The sequence below is a fragment of the Tasmannia lanceolata genome, unplaced genomic scaffold (genome assembly GCF_043159265.1).
Source record: "Tasmannia lanceolata isolate RefF3 unplaced genomic scaffold, GAP_Taslan_0.1 ptg000012l, whole genome shotgun sequence".
NCBI classification, from domain to species: Eukaryota; Viridiplantae; Streptophyta; class Magnoliopsida; order Canellales; family Winteraceae; genus Tasmannia; species Tasmannia lanceolata.
In genome coordinates, this window is record NW_027518689.1 from 15,645,149 (window position 1) to 15,665,619 (window position 20,471).

Sequence of the window (20,471 nt, forward strand, 5' to 3'; positions counted from 1 at the left end):
TACTTTTGATTGTGATGCTTATGTGTGGATTCCTAAAAAGAAGAGAACTAAACTGGACGTAAGGTCCAGAAAGTGTATTTTTCTTGGCTATGCATCAGGAACAAAGGGGTACAAGTTGTGGGATCCTACTGCCCACAAGATTATTGTTAGCCGAGATGTTGTCTTCAGAGAAGATTCATTGCAGAAAGAAAAGTTGCAGCCAGACTCGGGTACAATATAGATGTTTGATATGGAGTCTTCAGAAAATCTTCTCAATCTTCCAAATGTACCCAACATTGAGGAAGATGATGAGGAGGATAGTGATAAGAAGCATGTTGATGTTGATGTACCAGAAGTTGAAACTTAAGGTGACCAAGGTTGTCCTGCAAGAGAACGCAAAGCTCCTACATGGCTACATGATTATGTTACCGCTTATGCTTGCATTACAGATAAACATGAACCTTCTTCTTTTAAAGAAGCTTGTGAGTCAGTAAATGCAGATCAGTGGTGAGTATCTATGGAAGAGGAAATTGAGGCTCTACATAAAAACCAGACTTGGGAGTTAGTTAAATTTCCAAAGGGGAGGAGGGTTATAGGTTGCAGATGGGTGTACAAGTTAAAGAAAGATGCTTATGGAAACATCGAGAGATACAAAGCCAGATTAGTGGCGAAAGGGTATGCTCAGAAAGTAGGTATTGACTTCAACGAAATCTTTTCTCCAGTTGTTCGTTTCACTACTATTCGTATTGTTTTGAGTATGGCGACAATGGTTGATTTGGAATTAGAGCAGTTAGATGTTAAAACTGCATTTTTGCATGGAAATCTTAATGAAGAAATTTATATGACTCAACCTAAAGGCTTTATTGAAGAATGTAAGAAGAATTTGGTTTGCCGGCTGACCAAATCGCTTCACGGTTTAAAACAGGCGTCGAGGTGTTGGTATAAGCGATTTGACTCCTTTATTTTGAGCTTGGGATTTGTTAGATGTGAAGCTGACCATTGTGCTTATGTTCGTATGTTGGATAATGGTGGTTTCATTATCTTGTTACTTTATGTCGATGGCATGTTAGTTGCAGGAACTAGTAAAGCTAATGTTACAACGTTGAAAGCTCAGTTGGCCAGAGAGTTTGATATGAAGGACTTGGGGGCAGTAAATCAGATACTTGGTATGACAGTCCTTAGAGACAGAAAGAACAAGAAACTCTGGATAACTCAAAAGAGTTATGTTGAAAGGGTTCTGTGCCGCTTCAATATGCAGAATGCCAAACCAGTGAGTACTCCAATTCCTGTTGGTTGCAATTTATCTTCCAAGCAGTGTCCTGGCACCGAACGAAAAAGGAAGAAATGTCTCGAGTACCATATGCGTCTGCAGTAGGGAGTCTTATGTTTGCCATGGTTTGCACCAGACCAGACATTGCGCAAGCAGTAGGAGCAGTTAATAAGTATATGGAAAATCTGGGAAGAGATCATTGGGCTGCTGTGAAAAGGATCCTTCGCTACTTGAAGGGTACTTCTGAGGCTTCTATTTGCTCTAGTGGCCAAAGTTTGGATTTGGTTGGTTATGGGGATGCTGACTATGCAGGGGACATTGACAGAAGAAGGTCGACCAAGGGTTACATGTTTTCTTTAGCCAATGGCGCGGTTGGTTGGATGTCGAGGTTGCAGTCTATAGTTGCTTTGTTGACGACAGAAGCAGAATAGATGGTAGCTACGAATGCATGTAAAGAAGCTATATGGCTAAGGGTGTTACTTGAAGATATTGAGGTCAAGTTAAAGAAGGTGATAGTTCATTGTGACAGTCAGAGCGCGTTGCATTTGGCAAGAAATCATGTTTATCACGCTCGTACCAAGCACATTGATGTTCAATATCACTATGTTCGTGACGTTGTGGAAGATGGAAAGGTCTCAATGCAAAAGATTCACACCAATGACAATGTTGCTGATATATCGACGAAGCCCGTTGTTGGAGAGAAGTTTGTGTGGTGCAGGACTTCTCTCGGGCTTGTTGTCACTTGATGAATGGTGACGTTGGGTAGCAAATTAGTGGGAGCGTTTTTCGCACTGTAGAAGAAAACTAGTCTTCAAGTGGGAGAATGTTGAGTACGACAATATTTTAGGAGGTGGTTTCCTATTGGAAACCAACTCTCCACCGACTCCCCCATATCTCTATCTCTATTACGGTTTCTCAAACCGTGAGAGTGGGCCACACGTAATATGTGAAGCCTAGTTTTTCTAGGTTTGAAAACCCACGTATACAATAACTCTAAAATAGGCTATTTGACATATACTCTTGTGAAAGCAAAATAGTGAGAAATCCGTGTGTGAGAGAGAGAACAATTTTCTCTTCAAAGGGGTGGGTTCTTCTGTTGTAAAAGGTTGTTCTTGGGTTGTTTTCTAGTGGAGAGGGTGAGTGTGTACTTTGTAATTTTCTCTCTGATTAGTGAAGAAGAAGTCTCTGTTGCTGCCCCATGGAGTAGGCAAATTGCCAAACCATGTAAAATCTCTGTGTTCTTGTCTGTGGCTTTGTTTTTTCTTTTACTTTCTGCTTTTGTTATCGATCTTGTGGCCGCTGCGTACTCTAACAAGCATCGTTCGGTTTCTGCATGTTTCTTTTTAATAACTGCCGAATGGCGGTATGAAAAACATCTGAGTAGGATGGATATAATGATGGGCTAAACCCTCACTACATAAATCCCTATGATTTATGGTTTAGTTCGTAATCTCTCACTCTCTCTCTCTTAATTATAAAAAGAACGAGGGGTCTCCCACCAACTAATTTAAAGAGGGGAATTCATTTGCAACTCCTCCCTCTTCCCAATTTTTTCCTTATTCTCCTTCTCTCGCTCCAAGTGGGTTTTCTACTACTAAGTTGAATTCCAAACATGTTTTCAATATCAGTTTTTTATGGGTGAAAGATATTTTGTCCAACAAAACCACTTTATCTGTCTTGCCCACGACCTGAGATCGAGGCCGAGCACAAGACAGTGCCACACACCTACAAGGCGAACCTCGCAAGTGTGCAAGGCATTCAATATCACAAGCAATATAATCACAAGTCCAAAATAAATCCAAGCATATATCAAAGTACTTAATGAAAAACTAAAACATCAAAATCTATCATTGCTGTCTAACATTTTATACTCACTCAAGTGTAAATTGAATGTACTAGTGTTTTCACCATCTAAAACGAAACTACTCTCCCGCTCCAAATCTTATATAATCCACGGGTGAGCTAAAACTCAGAAACTAATTAAACATTACTCTAGTTGGATCTAAGCATGCGATGCGAATAGAAGGTGAGGTAAGAACAAAGCCGCACCATGAAGTGAGGGACATGGTCACACATGCTGAAGATCATCTCTTTCGGTTTACAATAAAAAAAAGTTCAAGGTGAAGTTCGATACATGTAAAATGATGCCAATATAAAGTATTGAATATATCAAAACAGGAATAATCAAGAATTTCGTATTGCCAAATATTTTATAAGATTCAATAAAGATCATATGCAAGTTCATACAAAACTGGAACTGAAACTTAAATGAGAAGCATATTCACATATTCCATAGGATAGCATAGAGGCCTTCACAAGAATGATCAAAACACAAGTAACTGAGATCAAAATATGTCACTAATCATAGTTGGAATATTCGAAGGATTCACATATCACAATGTAACAAAGATGAAAGGTATCAAAAGAGAATCACATACTAAACAATAACATTTCAGGGCCATCAACCTAATCACATAATACCACAGATCACTGTGGTTTACAAGACACACGATTTTTAACCGACAGTCAACGATGTAGGAACTCGTTACTACACATATACCTGTTGATAGGGCCAACGTATATCCCCATTGGTGGGATCACAATTCACATATTTCTCAATGCATTACTGCCCCATTGGCGGGGTGGGTCACAGTTGCAAACGTATTAATCCCCATTGGCAGGATCACAATTCACATAACCTAAGCCTAAACAAGAAGTGTTTCCAATAAGGTAAAGCAATGGATTTGAAAATATATGTGATGCATACGTTCATCGAAAGTCATATATGAGGTTAACATAAACAAAAATATACATTGTCAATAGGATGCTCAATGTCAATAAATCATAAAGATACATACGAGCACTACAACAAAGCTAGGTTTTCCCTATGGAAAAATCCGTATGGAAAATGGCCAAATTCCGTAGGCAAAAGGGTTTTCCATATGGAATTTATTCCGTAGGCTAAGTGGGGGTAGGGAAAAGCTTTTCCCTACGGATATTAAGTTCGGTAGGGATTAGTCCACCTTTCCCTACGGAAGTAACCGTAGGGACATGCATAGACTTTTCGCTACGGAAGTTTATAAAACAATAGGGAAAGGGTACTTTTCCCTACAGATGTTTCCGTAGGGATAGGCCACCTTTCCTTACTAGATTTTAACAAAATTCGTAGTGATAAGCTACCTTTCCCTATGGAATTTCAAAAAGATATTGTAGGGTTAAGCCACCTCTACCTACGGAATTTCAAAATAATCTGTAGGGAATATGTGCTTTTACCTAATGAATTTCAAAAACAAATCCGTAGGGATAGTGTTTTTCCTACGAAAGTTAAAGACAAACCATTAAGAAAATATGGTTTTCCCTACAATTTTTTCCACAATTCCGTTGGGATAGCCTTTTCCCTACATGAGTTCAATATATTCCATAGGGAAAATGTCCTTCTCCCTAGAAATTGTCAAAAAAACATCCGTAGGAATAGCCCTTTGCCTACAAAGTTCAAAATAATTCGTAGGGAAAAGACCTATTGTACCTGTACATTCCACACAATTTATATAATATCAAAATTTTGACAATTACTACATCCATCCACAACATTAATAAATATCTAAATTCACTAAATATTTTATTTATCTTTAAAATCACAACTCGCCAATAACAAATGTCTTGAAATTGTTCCCATCAACTCTACATTGCTAAACATTCATAATTTAATCATTTTACATAACATCTTCATCTTCTCTTCTTCATCATCTCCTCAATCCCCATCATCATTTGCGATTTAACAATTTAACCTGCAAACATAAAGTAAGTAAAAATTAATGATAAGTGTACACATGCATATAGGCTAAATTCATTTGAAGAATTTGACTCCGTTTAAAACTAATTGTATACTTACAAATGCACGAGGCCAAGCAACGTTACATCCTAGGGCATCCGCGATGACTTGCAATTTTCCACTCAGTCTTAGCAACTTAGCTTGTCGAGATATGCCTCTATTAATCGTTACTTCACACCCAATTTGGTTTGGATCTTCACTTTTGAGGAATCCTTTTGCCACAGCATTGCCTTCACTATTCATCAACTTACATGGAATACATTCACGAACCTGAAAACAATGAAGTTGTAAATATGGTGCCCATACAATTATAAATAAGAACTTCATTCATCCAACTGTAAGAATTGTAATAACCGGTAAAAAAAATTTATTATTCATAAAAACTATTCACAATTGACATCACCATTTACTATTCACGAATAATATTTATTGGTAAAAAAAATAAAAATAAAAATAAAAAATGGCCTCATAGGTGGGTAATCATAGGCCATTATTCATTTCCTCCGAGTTAATCAGGGCATGAGGATATCTGGCATAATGGGGCTTACGCGATTCGAACCCGACGCAGAGCGTGGATTGAACGGCTTCCTACCACTAAGCCACCACCCCAGATGTCAACAAAAAAAATGAGTAGATATACTTACATATATTGAATATTACCAATAGTCACTATTCAAAATTACTATGCATTGACACTATTTACATCACTATTTATATTTACTATTCGCAGTAGGACCCACCAAGTACTATTCACCAGCAGGCCCCACACAAGCGGGTCCCACACGAGCGGGTTATTATAGGTAAACCAAAGTAAGTCTGTAATATGCATCTTAATAGATAGTTTTAAAGTTATTTATCATGGGTATTTGTAAGCCCAAGGGTTCCCATGGGTCTAATCATTCACTTTACCTCTTGTTTTGATGCTAGCAAACTCAAATTGATTAGCATTTATGGACTAATGTGTTGCTTTGAGGTGTTGTGTTGTATACAGGATTTTCATGTCATAATCTCAATTACACAACTCTTCTCAACACATGGCTTGTGGATCAAGGAGCAAATGAACCAAGAGCTTGCACCTACAATGAAGACATCCACATTTGAAGATGTTCAAATCAAGAAGCTCTTTATGAAGATTCCACAAGTTCCCAACAAGTGTCAAGAAGGAGCTTGGAGTTGAACATACCATGGTGACACCTCATGTACCTCAACATGCATGGAGGATAAGTCACAAGAGCCAAGACATGGTCAAGATGTTCACCCAAGCAGAAGAAGTCCAAGGAAGTGCAAAAAAGCCGACACATTCCAAGAAGACTCAATGGTATTCAATTTTAGAATGTATTTAGAGTCCTCTTGATTTTATGTTTAAATGCACTTTCAAAAGGTTTTCAAATGGTTTTCATACTTAACATTTTACATCTTTGAAAACCATCAACACACCAAAAAATGTGTTTTTAAAACCTAGGACTTAAGCCCAAAGACCATGGCCCAAAAGCCCCTGAACTTTTAGGTAGCCCTCGCCGGGCGACCACCATGAGGTCGGTCGACCGTGACAGTAAGAAATTTGAAAATATAAAAGGGCGCTCGATAGGGGCGGACGACCGTGATGGCTCGGTCGACTGCGGCGGTCGAGCAGACTAGCCGTTGGAGCATTTTCTGCTTGACTTTTTCAAGCCAGTTATTTACATTTTTACCCCAAAAATGTCATATTTTCAAATACACTATATATATATAATTAAAACCTATTTCTACAAGATTTTGAACATTTTACAAAGATCAAATCCCACTTTCCCTGAGCAAAAACTTTCTTATCAAAATTTAAACCTCTTTGAACTTGATTTTTACATTCTATCAAGAGGAACTCCATAGGCTTTACATTTTATCTTCCTTGGAGTGTTTGCGAGTTATCAAATTTGTAATCCGCCTATCTAAGAGGCAAGAGTGTTTTTCTTTTATTTTCTTCATTATATTTGAGGGTCTTCTCTTTGGCCCGGTAACAAAGGTGAATACATTGTGAGGGTCTATTCTTCGGCCTGTTAAGAAAGGTGAAGACGTTGTAAGAGGGAGTGTGCCCTCGTCAAGGCTTCGTGCAAAAAGGGTTTGTTCCCCTTGGAGTTGGAGGAGTCGGATGTACGGCTTTGAGATTCGCCCTTTGAAGAATCTAATTGTTTCAGTGGAGTGCCCCAAGGAGGTAAACTTGGAAGAGTGAAGTAGGTCTTGTGATAGACTGAACCACTACAAATCTTGTCCCTTGTCGATGCTTTCTCTCCTCCTTCTCTTTGCACATTTTGGTGATTGGTAATCTCTACCCCTTTCTTGTATTTATGTTTTATTAAAACAAGGGAAAATCATTAAAAAAATGCAAAGTTTATGCGAAATTGTGAACAAAGGGTATTGATTTGAAATTTATAAAAAATGTGTTGTCAGGTGAGAGAAGATGGCTTTGAGGACAAATATACCCCTCCTACCTCTTTTTTCTCTCCACCTTTTTGCACCTATCCCTATGCACTTATTACCTTCTCACCTACCACCTTCTTCTTCCTCAAGACTTTTCTAACGTGGAAAACTTCATAGAAGGGTTTTGAAGGTTGCCATTTACAATAGGGTTTGGTAATCATGAGGGTTTATTCATGATAAACTTATCGAAGCAGTGTTACAAAATGCAAAGAAAATGAATTTTGAGCTTAAAACTGAATTTTGTTGTTTTTCCCATTTTCAAGATAAATCCATTTTCTTTGCATTTTTTTATTCTAAAACATCAAAATCAAGCTTCAATTTATGGTTGCCTGCATGACACTAAGATCACAATGTATATCCCTATTATCCTTCGAATTTTTACTCAATTTGAAAATAAAAATCTTTGGAATTATCCCTATTCTACTGGCTTCCGTCGGAAGTCCGAACAAAACTTCGGACTTCCGAACAAACGTTCGGACTTCCGATGGAAGACAGTCAAACTTTGTAGTTCGGTAATTGTCATATGTTAGTGCATCATTTTAGTTTTTTTTTCGTAATTTTAATACTTTGCTTCCATTTTTTCGTACTTTTTCATTTAAAACTTAGCACTTAGCCACAAATCCGTAATGATTACTATTTTTTGAAAGTAATGATTACTATTTTTTGCAATTATGCTTTTGCTAGCCACCTTTGCACCCATATTACTTCTGCCAATCTTTGCATCAAAGGATGGGCCACAAGCCGAGAAGTTGCCTCGGCAAAGGTGGCTAGCAAATTCCCATACAAAAGAAGGAAAATGTTATCCACACTACTGTATTTTGATGAGGGCACTCCTCATTTAATTAAAAGTACGGTATGGCCCCCCATAGGATGATCCAAAGCGTCAATTAGATAGGCCACAACCTAAATTGGTTGTGTCCCAAAAATCATTTCCATAGGTTGATCCTAACCCTCCGATCTATAGAGGGTTAGGACCAACCCTCTAACATTCTGATTAGAGGGTCAGGATAAACCTACGGAAATGCTTTTGGGGGCACAACCTATTTAGGCTGTGGCCCATCTAATGGACGGTTTGGATCATCCTATGATGCGGGCCATGCCGTACTTTTAATAAAGTGAGGAGTGTCATCATCAAAATACGGTAGTGCGGATAACATCTCCTAAAAACATCTTAAAAAATACGGCAAAAATCCGGGGGACACGCGGGTTGACCCGGCCCGTACGGGCCCGGCATTGGAACCATATTTTCTACCCCGGAACCACTAGGGAACCAAATTTTATACCTCGGAACCACTAGGGAACCACATTTTATACCCTAGAACCACTAGGGAACCACATTTTCTACCCCGGAACCACTAGAGAACCACATTTTATACGCCGGAACCACTAGGGAACCACATTTTATACCTCGGAACCACTACGGAACCACATTTTATACCCCAAAACCATTACGGAACCACATTTTATACCTCAGAACCACTATGGAACCACATATTATACCTCGGAACTACTAGGGAACCACATTTTATATCCTCGAACCACTACCGAACCACATTTTATGCCTCAGAACCATTAGGGAACCACATTTTCTACCCAGGAACCACTAGGGAAACACATTTTATACCTCGAAACCACTAAGGAACCACATTTTCAACTCCGGAACCACTAGGGAACCACATTTTCTACTCCAGGACCACTAGGGAACCACATTTTCTACCCCGGAACCACTAGGGAACCACATTTTATACCCCGGAACCACTAGGGAACCACATTTTATACCTCAGAACCACTACGGAACCACATTCTATACTCTGGAACCACTACGGAACCACATTTTATACCCCGGAACCACTAGAGAACCACATTTTATACCTCAGAACCACTAGGGAACCACATTTTATACCCCGAAACCACTAGGGAACCACATTTTATACTCTGGAACCACTAGAGAACCACATTTTATACCCCGAAACCACTAGGGAACCACATTTTCTACCCTGGAACCACTAGGGAACCACATTTTATACCCCGGAACTACTAGGGAACCACATTTTCTACCCCGGAACCACTACGGAACCACATTTTATACCTCGGGAACCATTAGGGAACCACATTTTATACCCCGGAACCATTAGGGAACCACATTTCATACTCTGGAATCATTAGAAGGGGTATATTTGTCCTAAAAGCCATCTTCTCTCACCTCACAACACCTTTTTTATAATTTTCAAATCACTACCCTTAATTCACAATTTAGACAAAACTTTGCATTTTTTTAATGATTTTCCCTTAAAACAAAGGTTAGGGCAAATAGGCTTAAAGTAATATCTAAACCCTAAATTTTATTATCTTAAATATTTGAACAAGGGTTAGATTAATAACTGCTTAATTAGTAAATTAACTTTAATAATCCATTTAATTAAGCCCAAAAATTTTAATTGACCAATTCACCCCCCCCTCTTGGGTTGTCACACTTGTATTTCAGTATTACTAATATGGGTCGGTTCTACCATCTATGTTAGATTTTGTTTTCAAAATATTGGGATAAAGCATGCACAAGATGTGATAACACGCTATAGATTATGTAAGTTTTATCATTATATTTTAGAAACTCACATCAGAAGTTTTTATTCACAGTGGAGGTTTTATTTATAAAATTGACTTAGCCATGTGGATTAATAATATGCCTCACGATGCAAATCTTAAAAATATTTGAACGGTGGAATACTAGCATAGTAGCCGTGAAATAAACTTTAATTAAGGAAAGGCGAACTTCTGAGCATAGTAGCCAAGAAATAAACTAAATCAAAGAATGGTGAACTGCTGAGCATAGTAACCATAAAATAAATTGGACAGAAAGGACACTGCCATGAAACATAAATTGGACAGAAAAGACACTATATGGACAACAAGGACACTGTTTTAGGATTAGAATATATTAAAATTAGAATATATTAAATTTTTACAGGTTATTTACAACTTCAATCCACTCCAACCTGTGACCAGAGAATTTTTAAGTAAGGGTTCCCTATGTTTTGATTATCCTTTTGCTATATTTGATGTAAGGATTCCCTATCTTCTAATTCTCTTTTCGCTATATTTGATATAAGGGTTTCCTTTCTTCTGATTCTCTTTTTGCTATATTTGATGTAAGGGTTCCTTATCTTCTGACTCTCTTTTTGCTATATTTAATTTAAGGGTTCCCTATATTTTGATTCTCTTTTTGCTAAACTTGATGTAATATTTTATTTCCTTTGATTCTCTTTTGCTATCTTGATGTAAGTATTTTCTATTCTTTGATTATCTTTATACGCAATTGCCATCAGTGTTGCTATCCTTCTGAGATCCACAACTGATGAGAATTCAAGGGGGATCCTTTCTTTCAGACCCCATTCTTTTCATATAAATGATTCTACTGATAAAGCTAAAATTCTAATTGTATCTTCGAAACTTGTTTCCTTGAGATATGTTTATCTTGTGATGTCCTAATTCTGAATATGTACTGAGTTATGATATGATGATGGGCGGACGCGTAATAGTCCTCCATGTGCTCGTGGGTAATGACGACTCTAGAGAGTGTAAATCTAGAGGATTATGAGTCGAGGTATGGCTATGAATGGGTTGAGATATGGCTATGAATAACAACATCTATGCTTAATGAAGTCCATATATATATTTCTTATCATGTTCTGTAACTTTTCTCTATATGTTTGGAAAGTATGTTGTACTTATTCTTTCTTTCCATGTTTATAATGTGAGATGTCTTATTTGCAAAATATCACGTTATTGTGAGCTTGAGAATTCTACATCAGTTGTTGTATATACCCTACTGGGCTATATGAGCTTACTCTTTTTCATTGTCTTATTGTTCCAACCCCTAGGTGAAGTAAAGATGAAAGATGAGGAACGCTAGAGTTGAATCCAGAACTGTTCCAAAGGACCAATAATTTTTAAATATGTCTTGAATTAAGATGTAATAAGTTAGACCTAATTTCTGAAAACCCTTTAAACATAGTTGTTATATTTGAGATCTTGGGAATAATGAAAGTTTTTGAGAAAGATGATTTACTTTAGTATTTCATATTCTTCTACGCACCGAGTTTGGTATTTCTAAAAATCTGGGTCGTTACATTTTGTATCAGAGCGAAGTTTAGCTGATTTTGGAGATTAGGATCCAAAAAGATAGGATTAGGATTTGCCCTATCAAAATGTTTAAGTTAGAATATGTTAACTATACCGCTAGTCGTTGGTTATTATAGGACTTATGTGATATTTATGTGAAATTAAAATAAATGCTTTTAAATATGAGTTATAATTTAGATTACTAACGTGATACTATGATCTGAAGATGGCCGAGAATCAGGAATAAATTTTTACAATCGAGGCTGAGGCAAGGAGGGGATGAGGCAGGCCATGCATAGAAAGACAAGCAAGAAACAAACAACCTACAGCCAATGCTAGAAACAATAACGCAGGAAATGACGCCATTGCCAATGCATTGGCACAGCTAGCCCAAGCAATGATAGCAAACATGAACCAACAAAGAGCCCCATCTGCAGCACTTCAAAACGAAGGAGCTAGACTAGAACAATTTATGAGGCAACATCTTGCTGCCTTCTCGGGAACTACAAACCCCTTGGAAGCTGAAAGATGGATTCACTCTATTGAAAAGATCTTTTCGATGATCGACTGCACCATCCAACAACATGTAAGATTGGCGACATATAGATTGGACAGTGATGCGGATCAATGATGGAATTTAATCCGAAATACAAAAATCGAAGAAGAAATGAACGCAATGTGTTGGATTGAATTCAAAAGAATCTTCCTCGAAAAATACTTCCCACAACCACTAAAAGCTCAGCCGGTGAGAGAATTTATTTCATTAAAGAAAGAAGAGGGAAAGACAGTCTCCCAATATGAAGTAAAATTCACAAGACTGGCTCAATATGCAACCCACCTAGTGACTGACGTTCAAAGTAAGGTGGACAAATTCCAATACGGATTAAAGCCTAGTGTTAGGCGGGCATTAGCAGCTTTAGATTTTCAAAGCTACGAAGTTGTGGTGAGATATGCTTTGAAAGTGGAAATTGAACATTTGGACTTTCAGCAGTCAAAAAACAAGTTGACCGGTGTAAAGAGAAAGAATAAAAGCCAACCAGGAGGATTTGGAACAAAGTGACCTGATGTCAAGGAAGCAGGAAACCAGCAACACTGCTCAAATGTGGAAAGAGACATGGAGGTGTCTGCTACGTGGGGACACGCAAATTGTAAGCCCAAGGGTCTACTCTCCTATCTTGTTTTGATGATTCTAAACATAATTGATTGTGTTTTTGAATACTAATCAATTTGCTTTGAGGTGTTGTGTTTGAGATAGGATTGATCATTGAAGAAACCAACACACAACATGGTCATGCTTGGAGATATCCCATACAAGAGTCAAAGGAGCTAAGTGAAGCTCACCTCATCTCTCAAGCAAGCATACACAAGATGGAAGATCAATTGAAGACCAAGACTAAAGAGAAGTTAAAAGCTACATAGGTATCATTGTACATCCTTTCTCTTTAGATTTCCAAGTCAAGGCAAAGTGTTTTCAAAATGTTTTTCAAAGAACACTTAAGAACTTAAAATGGATTAGTGAATGCTTATGTGGTGGACCAACATGTTGGGACCCTCATAAACATTCCAAAATAATCATAGGAGATGAGTTCCAAAAGCCAAAAATCAAACAAGAAATAAAATCTCAAAATATGTGGATTTTTAGGCTTCTCGGAACTCCGAGATTTTTTCTCGGAGCTCCGAGCTCGGAACTCCGAGAAATTTTCTCGGAACTCCGAGAAATGGTCCAGTAGAAAAATTCCATTTTCTGGCCGTTGTCTCGGAACTCCGAGAATATTTCTCGGAACTCCGAGAATGGTTCTCGGAACTCCGAGAACCTTGCGACAGCTCAAAAAAGAGCCGTTGGGTTTTGATTTAAAATTTGATTTTTGTTATCTACACCCCCAAACGGTCATATTTTGAGGAGAGACTATTTATACAATATCTAGAGGATTATTTCCTCTCTCTTGATTTTTGAAAAACCCTCTTAAGCACTCAAGCAAACTTGCAACCCTTTCAAGCTTAAGATTTTTGGTTTTTCCCAAACTTGCCTTTCACTTGTGAACCTATTGAGTTTGGATATTTTAGAGCTATCACTTGCAAATCCTTGTTGAAGAGCAATCAAGGAACTACAAAGGGCATCAAGCTTTCAAGAAGAAGCCAAGCTATCAATCCTTCATATCTTGTATAGGTGGCTAGGGTATTCCGTTTTTAATTCCCTAGAGAGCAACCGCTTAGAACTCGGCGGAGAAGGAGAGTCTTTGTAAAGGTGTAAGGGCATCCTTGTTTAATATCCCTTGGAATTGTAACCGCCTCGGAGCCGGGCATCGTGGAGGTCTCCAATAGTGGAATCCCTCAAGTGCGACCTTGAGTAGAGTGGAGTAGGCCGTTGGCCGAACCACTATATATCGGTGTGTCATTTCTCACTCTTGCATTTCCATTATTGTTTGGCTTGGCATTTTCACTTTGTTTTTCAATTATATTTGCACTAACCAAATATCTAATTAAGTGAAGAAAAATTCCAATTAGGGTTCATAGGTAATTTTCAAAAGGCCTAATATTGAGTTAAATTCAATTCACCCCCCCTCTTGACTATTTCACAAATGCTTCCAATGCCGAATGGAGGGACACGTGGCAAACGACTGCAAGACGGTCCCAAAATGGGAACAAAATCCAACTTTGACTCGGAACAGTTAGCCAACCCTCAAGCAGACCCTGAATGCTCACCCAGACATCAAGTGTTTCAATTGTAATGAGATGGGGCACTATTCAAATCAGTGCACCAAGCCTAGAGCAGTAGGAGGAGGTCGACAACAACAACAACAACAGCCAAGGGGACATGCCTGTACTTTTGCTATCACAACTGCTGAAGTAGAGGCAACGAATGATGTAGTGACAGGTACTTTGTCTATAAGTTCAAAGAATGCACATACATTATTTGATTCTGGCTCTACGCATTCTTTCGTTTCACCCAAGTTTGCCAAGCATTTGAACATACCACTTCAGAAGTTAGATCTTGAACTTTCTGTTAAAACACATGGTGGAAATTCTCTAGTTACGTCAGGAGTTTATCTAGCATTCTCTGTTGATATTTATGGTAGAAAATTATCGGTAGATCTTATCTCCTTACCTATTTTAGAATTCGATGTTTTATTGGGAATGGATTGGTTAACTTTAAACCATGCAACCATAGACTGTTACAGGAAAGAAGTCAGGTTTACTATTCCTAATCAACCCAAACTCGTATATAAAAGCCTTGAAAGAAATAAAATCCCAGCATTAATATAATCATTGCAGGCAAGACTGTTGACCCCGATCTGAGAGGACGAGTGCTGAGGATACGAGATCCCTTGCAATCCTCAAAGATCTCCACATGTGGAGGCGAGCTCTACCAAGGAACTCTCAAAATAAGTGTCACGCTCATAGCATAACACGAGTGGCGATACAAAATGAACGAGATACTTCTTGATTCAGAACCAGGGTTCGAAACCAAGACGTACCTGAAAATAACTCAGAGTCGCCATCCATGGATACACCATGGAACCAAAAAAAAATGCTCTGTTGCAATGGATAACCAGAGATACAAAAGGTTCGTGCCTGGTGACGAATGAAGAAGGTCCGAAGAGCGCCCCCAACTCGCCCGAGGGCGAACACTTGGTCTCTTATGCCATTTATTTATTAACCTTGAAGAGTTTTGGGCAAAAATCATGTAAAATGGGAACAAAATATCTCCGAGAAGACGTCTATCTAATCATGCATGATCTGGGGATGAAATAATAAGCACACAAAATAAATGAAAGAAGTGTTACCTAAGCATTGCTAGGTTATGAATGACATGCCTAATGGGTGTCTAAGTTTTGGTAGACAGACACATGCATGCTACAACTATAGGTATAAGGTCTGCATAAGATATATCAAATACAATAAACAAGATAAATGAGATACAACTAAACATACATTCAAGGTAAACAAACAGGTAAATATTACAGCTAAACATGTAAGTAATCGAAGAAATGAACGCCCACTATCTAGATCTGTAGACACCCCCATTTTGCTCTGCTGTAATCAACAAAGAAGTTAGTGTTCGTGTTATCAGTCTTTTTTTTCAGTGTTTCCCCATTCCCGTGTCCGTCCCTTATGCTTTCTCAATCTTTTCGATCATTTTCGCAATGTTCCGTATTTTTCTTTTCGCTAAGTGTTGAGAATGGTTATGCAGAAGAATCCAAGCCAGGGGAGAATTTGGAACCATTCAGTGGGCCTGCATTGAACATTTATTGAAATTTGGAACCGTTTGGTGGGCCCACATTGAGCATTGGTTTAAATTTGGATCAACAGGAGGCCCACATATGGTTTTAATGAAAAATGAGTGTTGAGCCTACTCCGATCTAATGCATAAAGATGTCCATCAAGGGAGCTGTCAAGATCTCAGAGATGTCGTTTTAGCAACCAATGTTTGTTGTGACCATCAAGTTGAACTATTCGGATAATCCTCAGAAATGATTTTTTAGGCACAGCTTTATAAATTAATGGTTTGGATCATCCCATGGGGGTGATATTTGGAGGATACAAGTTATCCATGCCATGGCCTGTCAAAGTGAACGGTTCAGATCAGTCTTTGGGAATAGTTCGAGGGGGTGCAGTCCTATTCTAGTCCGACAGTCAATGGTCAAGATTGTCAAGTGGCCCCATCAAATGGACAGTTTAGATTATCCTATTGAGAGAGTTCACGGGGCATGACCAATTCAAATTGTGGTTAATCAATTAAGCGGCTGAGATCATCCCGTGGAAGCAATTTAGGAGGCGCGGCCAAATTACATTGTGACCCTCCAAATGGACGGTACCCTATAAAAATGGTTTCAAGACACCACCCATTCAGGTTGTGGCCAATGAACTAGACGGTTTGGATCATCCTATGAAAATAATTGGCGGGGCATAGCCAATTCACACTGTAACCTACCAATTGGGCGGTTTAGATCGTACATGGAAATGATTTTCTAAGCACAACCTATCCCGGCAAGTGGACGGTTTTGATCACCCAACGAAGTGGGCATACAAGTACTTTTAAAAGAAAAATACAGGATGGAGCAACTTATATCATAGAATGATCCGAACCATCTAGTTTGCGTCTCCATCTTTTAATCATTAAACAAGGTGGGACCCCACCCATATTTGCCAAAAACTGTATAACCGGCACCGTTGGATGATCCTAACCATCTATTTGATGGGAAAAAGTCCCAACCGACCCTCTCTCTCCTCCTACCCAACGTATTCTTTCATTTTGGAAGTCTCTGTTATTTTTATAAGACAGCTCATGGTGGAAACTCTCGGATTCTAAAAAAAAAAAAGGGGATTTTTAATGGCAATATACTCAGCCATTATTGGGAGTCTGCAGATAGTTTTGGCAACTCTCTCTATAATTAGAGCAATTGCCATCCCATTAAAGAGGAGTTTCTATAAAAAAAAAAAAAAGAAAAAAGAAGGAAAGCAAGCGGTGGGATTCTAAAGAGGACAGAGCAAAATCCCTCTCTAGGGAGATCAACCATTGATCTCTCAAAAAAAACAGCCCTCTCATTCTGCAGAGCTGGTGCTCTCTTTCTCTCTGTTTCCTCTCTTTCTCTCTACACATCTCCATCTCCTCCTCTATCTCTCACACTCCCATCTCCAACAGCAAGCATGTTCTTTAAAAAAAAAAAAAAAAAGAGTCGTCGGTTTCCTCTCACTCTCTCACTCTCTCCATATCCATCTCACTCTCCCTGTCTCACTCCCTCACTCTCCCACTCTCTCTACATCCCTCTCTATCCCTCTTCCCATTTAGATTTTTTTTTTTAAAAAAAAAAAGAAGGAAAAAACGTGAGAAAAACAGTTTTTCCCACATTCTCTCTCTCTCTCTCTCTCTCTCTCTCTCCACTCCATAACCGACCACCCGTTCTCCTTCCCTAGCCATAGCTTTAGCCCATGACCTACATCCCATTAACCGAACCCACTATTCTTGGCCATCATCTTCATTTCATCGCATCTCGCCATAGTCATTATCTCATAACACCATATGAATAGACCACATTCATAACTACCATATTCCATCTCCAGAAGTACATTTACCCCGTCCACATTTCAGCCCCAACTAACCTTGTTTTGCCATAGCCCATAACCCATCAGTTCACCCCTCTTGTTCATCTTTGGTAAAGCACGTCGCCTTCATCTATTTCAATTCTGCCATCCATTCAAGGCTATACCAACCAGTCTGCAACAATCGGCAAGAGTGCAAAAAAAAGAAGAGAGGATCGATATCAACTATCCGGGGAAGAGTGGGGAAGGGAAGCAAAAAAAAAAAAAAAAACAGCAAAAAACCAAGAAAGAAAGAAAAAGAAAAGGCATTGGATCGAGCGTCGGTGGGATTTTTCAGAGTTTTCGACATTTGGATGCGGCGAGGAACTCGATCATAGGTTAGTACAATATTCTCAGATTTTTCCCGGATGATTTGGTATTTTTTTATATTTTTGCATGATTTTTAAACATTTAATTGAATTTAATTGAATATTATATGTGTGTGCTCAAAGTCATGATCTGCATGAGTATTTCAATTCCGTTTCGTCCCGAAATTTAATACAATGTTCTACTTAAATGGAGTAAAAGAACTATCGGATCGGATCGGACATTGGATCAACGGTTTTTTAGAATTTGAGTGAAGAGTGGTATTTTATTTAAAATAATGGCTGAGTAATTACGAAATTCGAAAAAATAGCCATCTCAGGATGATCTATTTTTTAGAATTTTAAAATTTTCTTGTGTTCATCACATCAGAATAAGGTTGGAGGATGTTTTCCGGAGTCGCAATTTTCTCGAAAATCGTGTTTTAAAAATAGAAAACTCTTCAAAAATATCTTTTCGACGAAGAAACATAAAATATATACTAGATGAATTCCAAAATTAATGAAATTTTGTGAAAAAATAATATGGTACTAATACATCCTACCATGAATTTTTGACAATTTTTGGATTTTTTTGGTATGTTATTTTATGCTTTCTTTGAAACTTATCAGATTTTGGGAGAATTTCTACATACATCCGATCATAGATAAAATTCCCAAAATTTTTACAGTAGTCTTATATTCCATATTTCTAGTTTCTGTAAAGTTTTCAAATGATTTAGATCTTGTTTCATATGGGATGTAGTGTTAATTCATAATCTGGTCTGAAAATTGGAAAATCCGAAATTGGTAGTAAATAGTCTCTAAAATTCATTAAATTTTCACAACATCTATTTTTACTCATATATTATTTCTGTAGAAATTTCAATGAATTTAGATTTCTATTTCTAGTAGTTTCTGTCTTATTTTTGCAATCTGGTCACTTAATTGTTAAATCAAAATTAAATATGAGCTTAATGTAAAAATCTGCAAAACTCATCCAGTAAGCTACATATATTCTCATCTTGCTGCTGTAGAAATTTCAACTCATTTTGAATTCATTTGCAACAATTTCACTTGTAAAATCACTCTTATGGTATAAAACTGATAAAATTCATTGAAAATCCGAAATTAATTAAAAATCATCACAAAGCTTCTAAAGAAGCTTAAAATTCTGTCACATATTAATTCCTTAATCCATCGAAACAGAAATTTTAGGATCTTTAGATTTCCCTGGAAAAATGGCCAGTGCACCCATAATCGTATCCCAATTGCACTCGATCTTTGACAATTTGAATATTTAAGCTATAGCATGTTGTTGGCTCCGAGGTTATTGTCCATGGAAATCCTGAGATATTTCAGGCAATAAGATGCTATAACCTAAGTATGAAATTGCACAAAGAAAGAGCGCACGATTCCCTTCCGTGGATGCCATTCTGGACCGAAAATTGGTGAACCTTAGAACCATTGGTATTCCTTAATTGTCCAGAAATTGAAAATCCTTGAAATCTGAAATTCATTAACTTCAAGAACTTGAACCGATTCATCTCGTGTCTCTCGGAACCGTTGGATTACTGTTTCCATCATAAGAACCATTAGAGCCCAATTTAGGAACACTGGTGTCAGGTCGTGTCCTAGGTTTTAGGGAGTCTTAGGTTTTAGGGAGTCCTAGAGTTAGGAGTCCAGCCTCATCACGTACGTTTGCTATAGATAGCAACCGTGCCATAGGTCTAGTTATACTAGTCACCCAATCTTTCCCTAGGACAAGCCTAGTAAACTAGGATGTAGGTTAACCTGCATTAGCCTAAGGAACAACTTGCATTTAGATAAGAATCATATAGCATCTTAGATGAAATCCTAAGATAATAAAATCCTCAACTTGAATTAAATAACTCCTCCTAAAATTGTTGAAACAGTTAATCCCGTCTAGGTCGGTGTCTTAGTTGAGTTAGGCATAGTAGCTTAGCTTAGGTGCACCGAGCTACGTCGACTCTGATCCCAGTGAGGCTTGGGTACGTAGGCAGCTTGGATGTCTGATGGCATACCAACCGCGAGTCGGCACTACAACAAATTGTGGTGTTTTGTATATTAATTTTCTTGTAAATGCTTAATCAAATCACTTAGGATTTTCCATGAAATTAGAATTTTAGGAGAACTTTCACTTCGATTGAATCCAGACAAATTAAGAAATCAAGATACACATTTAGGATTCACATTGAAATTAGATCATAGGATGCATGTCCCGTAGTTAGCACATTAACAGAGAGTTGAATGAGCCATTTAAAATAAATTTAAAAGAGTTAGCTTTTGGAATCGAAGACCGATTATCGAACAGGAATGGTGCATGTGGTGGATAAATCCCCATACCTTCCATTCTTGTAATCAGGTAGCGAGTCAAGATTTCTGGTTAATTACGAGTCCTAGATCTCAC

General features: G+C 38.0%; 1 pseudogene; it reads left to right on the plus strand.

Annotated features, from left to right (window-relative positions):
• The first annotated feature begins 1,371 nt into the window (after positions 1-1,371).
• On the plus strand, positions 1,372-1,680 carry LOC143888573 (secreted RxLR effector protein 161 pseudogene; annotated as a pseudogene).
• Positions 1,681-20,471: the final 18,791 nt, after the last annotated feature.